The sequence below is a fragment of the Penaeus monodon genome, chromosome 11 (genome assembly GCF_015228065.2).
Source record: "Penaeus monodon isolate SGIC_2016 chromosome 11, NSTDA_Pmon_1, whole genome shotgun sequence".
Classification (NCBI taxonomy): domain Eukaryota; kingdom Metazoa; phylum Arthropoda; class Malacostraca; order Decapoda; family Penaeidae; genus Penaeus; species Penaeus monodon.
The window spans coordinates 44,549,310-44,553,931 of NC_051396.1; the positions used below are offsets into that span (position 1 = coordinate 44,549,310).

The following is a 4,622-nucleotide window of genomic DNA, read 5'->3' on the forward strand; positions in this document are numbered from 1 at the left end:
GATATATAGGTAGAGATGTGTGTATAACGCGCGCAAGCACGCAATCATGCACACATGGCCTCACACACATGCACCGCCCACACACATGCGCGCGCGCATACACGCACTATCACGCGCACCACACACGCACACACCCCACACACACACACACACACACACACACACACACACAAACACACACACAACACACACACACACACACACGCACCACGCACGCCCCAAACCGCACGCACGCACACACCACACCCCACACACACAACCCCACAACACACACAACACACACACACACACACACACACACACACACACACTCACTCCCTAAGACAGGTGCATTTCCTTTCTTATGGGGGGTTTTTCGCATGCAAGTTTAACACACAAACATTTTCCCACAGGATATGAGTGGGAATAAAAGACACGCTGCTGAACTTGACGCTGGAGACCAACCTAACTGAAGAAACCAATGGAAAAGGTTGATTTAAGAATCGAGTTTGGAGTGGGTACCCCTGGACCCTTCATTTGGGCCCTTTTACTGGCCTTTTTTCCCCCGTTTCTTCATTGGTATTTCAGTGATATACAAAAAACTTGCTCTTCGTGACCTTTAGGTTGGGTGCTTACTTTTTGTCAAGCTTGTATATACTGCTTGTTTATGATTTTATTTTTTTATTTTTATTTTTTATTTTATTTATTTATTTTATATGAGGATTAACATTTAAAAAAATGTAGTTTTTAAAGGGTTAATTTGAATGAAACTAAGAGCTTATTTTTTGAAGTATTTGTAATACATGTTATTCCCTGGTAAGCTACTTTCCAAGATTTCGCAGCAGACTTCAAAGTAATTAAATAATTTATCGGATTAAATTTTTTTTTCAGGTCCAGGGAGGGACTCGTGCTGGGATGGAGGTTATGGATATTTGCGCTTACCCAAGTGGTGGTGGGCATCTCCCTCATGGCTCTGGGAGAGCTCACCAACTTTGTGGCCTAATATTTGCACCAGCCTTTTTGGTTCCCCCCCTTGGTGTATTTTCTATTGTATGCACGGCTGCATATCTCCATATTTCTGAAAGAGCGTTTAGCCATGCTAGGGAAAACTTGGGTGTGTGTTGGTGCTGGTGGGATGTGTATAGTCCCCACTATGTGGACCTAAAGATAGAGAAATTGCAAGTATGGAAGAACTTCAGTCTCAGCTTCTTCATCCAGGATTCTTGAATAGGGCCAGTTTGGTGGTTGTCCTTTCTGCAGTTTTCATTGCACTGGTACCCGTTATGGTCACCGATATGTTTTTATACATCACCATTTGTTCTTCCTTTGGCTCTCTTTGGGTTTCATGTTCTGCAAAGGTGTTGGTCTGGCATTGAAACAGACTTTTGGTGGCATTAATGAATTTACTAACTGGGCCATTTGGGGTTTTGTTTAGTGGCACTTGTAGATTTTTGGGCTTTTGAGACAATTTATATGAAAACTTTGCACTTGATCTTTTAAAACAGTTCTGTCTTTATGTCTATCAATTATGTGCTTTTTACACCTTGAAATTTATAGCTTCATCCATATTGTACACAGAACTAAGAGAAATGGTTTGGGAAAAAAATTGTCCTAACACTTTGGGTTTCATTGTTAACATAGTTGCTTTGTTTCTTCACATCTGGATAAAGAAAATGGAGCACAACAGCCACCTCCTGAAGCAGGAGACACCTCACCTGAGTCACCTCAGCCCCTCAAAGTTCCTGGAGGTGGACTAGACCAAGGTACACCACCCCTTAAGTAGAGCACCGCTTCACCATTAGCGGGGCTTAACCTTACCACAATGTATTTCCCACAAAAACTAATTCTTGCATGTCCTGATAAGTCAGAAATCACAGCTCGCCATGCTAAAAGAAAATAAACCATCACCATCCCCTTGAAACATCGAAGATAAATATAGCCATCACAGCAACAGCAGCAATAGCAGCAGAGGTGGCGAGCAGTAGTGTAGAAGGAAGTACTAGCAGTGGCCAAGCAAGCAGGAAGATGGGTTGATGGCCAGGAGAGGACATTGCGCTCAGCTTCAAGTTGCATTGGTGAGGTGCCACTCCTTAACGAACTTAAAAACATCAACAACAAAATTCACCTAAACAACCATCATCCCCTCAAAGTAAATTTTTAGCAAAAATAATAACAATAATCGTAGCAGGAGCAGTAGTTGTAGCAGCAAAGTAAATGAAGTGGCTATAAGTTAGAAGCAGAGCTGGAAGCCCGGGGTTATAGTCAAAATTTAAAGCTCTAGTTTGACATATACTTACCAAAGTCCCATATATAGTGCCAAAATATGCCAAAATATGGATGGCATAATTGCTGCCACATGCTAGAATGGTTATGTATACCCGTAAGTTTCAAGATGTAAAGTTTTCAACTGTGACTAATATAAAAATAACAGATATTTACATTGAAAACAGTGACTAAAGGAGCCCCTCTGAGCAGCAAGAATCAGAGCAATATTATTTGTGTTTTTCTAGTATCTGGGGCCGCGGTGGCGAATGGTTAGAGCGTCGGACTCAAGACTGTCACGACGGCAATCTGACTTCGAGGGTTCGAGTCACCCACCGCCGCGTTGTTTCCCTTGGGCAAGGAACTTCACCTGATTGCTGCCTAGGGCCCCTGGGGGACCAAGTCAGCCCAAGTCAGTGCCGGGTAAATAGAGATGGTGACTCGGAAAAAAAAAAAAAAAAAAAAAAAAAAAAAAAAAAAAAAAAAAAAAAAACACCGGGCGGAAGGCAATGGCAAACCACCGGGTCTAAATTGCCAAGGAAAAAATCAGGAAGCCATGATCGTCAAGGCCGCGGTGGTCGGAATGGTTAGAGCGTCGGACTCAAGACTGTCACGACGGCAATTGACTTCGAGGGTTCGAGTCACCGACCGCCGCGTTGTTTTCCCTGGGCAAGGAACTTCACCTCGATTGCCTGCCTAGCCAACTGGGTGGCTAAGCCAGCTCAAGTCAGTGCTGGTTCCAAGCCCGGATAAAATAAGAGAGAATGATTACCTAAAAGGTAACACCGGCACTCTCGTGGAAAGGAACTGGGCCCCTACCACGTACTCACTCCAAGAGCATCACAACATGAAAACTCAATTGAGTATCATGCTGGACCACGGCGGCCAGACATGAACCTACCTTTAAAATTTGATGATGATCTAGTATCTAGTATCTAGTGTACATATGAGATATAATCAGTTTACAGCTCACTCTTGTAGTCAAGATACTATATGAAATTCTTGTAAATAGATGCAAGGAATAATAAATTATATTTATATTTTTTTTTGCTGATAATTTTTGTGTATGTGTCCCTATTTATATTGAGGAATCTCATAATTTGATGACATTAGATTTTTTATGTAAAAATATAGTAGAATATTAGTGGAAGAGAATCTGATATTGTGAATAATGATATTTTACAGAATCTGATGCTAAACGTATAAATGACATAAAACCTTAAATAATGATTTTTGTTAATGTTACTAAAAAAAAAGATAATTTTAAAAATCTTAACCTTGGTTACTCTTCCCACAAATATCTTAATCATTTAAAAATATTTAATGAATTTATATATCATTGTTCAATTGTTTTACCAATTACAGTTTTCACATATTCAAGCTAATAAGAACAAATAAAAACACTGCTGGCTGATTGATGAAGGTTGTAATAGTTATAAAATAGAGTGACTAGTTTTAATGAACTAAATTCATAATATTGTTTTTGTTTCTTTTCATAATTCATTACATGATGCATGATTTTTTACACTTCACTGTAGTAGAATCATATATATATTTGTATTATTTTTTATTATTATATTTTTGAGGGGGAACAGTGTTTAAAGGAATGCTGATGCTAGTAGAGTTCCCATTATTTTCTGCATTTATTATTATTTGTCTATATATTCCAGTAGTAATGAGTTAGGGATTAGTTAATGGTTAATGGTTAAAAGCAAGAGAAATGTGCTAGACAAACTAAGGTTTATGTAGCACTATAGTTAATGTTTGGGAAGGGTGGTTGAGTTAGTGATTTGTTGTCTAAGTGGGGCAAAGGAATTGGTGAGTGAAGGGTTAGGGGTGGGGTGGTAAGGAGTAAGATAGATGAAGGATATGTATACGTTTGAGGAAAGGGGAATAGGTTGTTGAAGAGAAGGTGTGGGATTTTGAAAGGATGTCTGATAGGTTGGGAGGTCGGTGGAAGGGAGGATAGATGGGGGAAAGCAGAGGTACGGGTTGTTTCAAAAAACGTGGGCACGATAATAGGATGTGTGGGATTGAAGGGGAACATTACATAAGGAACAAGGAAGATACGGGATAACTGTGCAAGGGACATTGGTTTGAAAGGGAGTGTGGACATAAGGTGTTTTCTGATTGATAAGTATGGATGAGAAAATGATAATTGGGGATTGGTATTGGAGGATGTGTTAGAAAGGTCTCTTGAAGGCAAATAGATGGACTATAAGATGGGCTGTGTTGGGAGGGGGTAGGAGGATTGGGTGTAGGGGGGATATCGTTAGGAGGAGGATGGATATCAGCAGTTACTTGGAGTGTGGAAGGAGCAGGAGTTGTAAGATTTGGAGGTTGAGTGTCAGTTTTCATTAGGTAATCTGAATATTGGCTCA

At 40.2% G+C, this 4,622-nt stretch overlaps 1 protein-coding gene and 1 pseudogene across 1 annotated transcript in view; one reads left to right on the forward strand and one right to left on the reverse strand.

Moving 5' to 3' along the window:
* Positions 1 to 2,213, forward strand: part of LOC119578595 — a 5,952-nt pseudogene extending 3,739 nt beyond the window's left edge.
* Positions 1 to 4,622, reverse strand: part of LOC119578971 (probable magnesium transporter NIPA1) — a 48,681-nt gene that overhangs the window by 32,373 nt on the left and 11,686 nt on the right. The gene's annotated exons all lie outside the window — the stretch shown is intronic.